Raw genomic sequence first — 359 nt, 5'->3', positions numbered from 1 at the left:
TATACCAGACTTCTCTCTGAAATGAGGCTTGGGTTGTCTTCTTTCTGATAAATTCCCAGATTTAACAGAAAGGCTTCCTTCTGCCATGAGGACACATTGATATAAAAGTTTGAGAAGTACTGTCACACTTCTTCACACTAACAGACGTGTGAGGATGTATGACTCTAAACTACACGGCATAGAGTTCCTGCCTACTTAATGTTTACTTTTCTACCTCTGCCTCTGGTTTTGGTCCCTCGCAGCCACTGATTCTTGGCAAAACCCCAGAGTCAGAAGACTGAGTTTCAAAGTTCCACTATCACCTTTTTCTTTCTCTCTTTCTTTCTTCCTTCCTTCCTCCCTCCCTCCCTCCCTCCCTC

Source organism: Mandrillus leucophaeus, unplaced genomic scaffold, assembly GCF_000951045.1.
Source record: "Mandrillus leucophaeus isolate KB7577 unplaced genomic scaffold, Mleu.le_1.0 Scaffold91, whole genome shotgun sequence".
Classification (NCBI taxonomy): Eukaryota; Metazoa; Chordata; class Mammalia; order Primates; family Cercopithecidae; genus Mandrillus; species Mandrillus leucophaeus.
Note: the sequence above shows the minus strand (reverse complement) of the source record.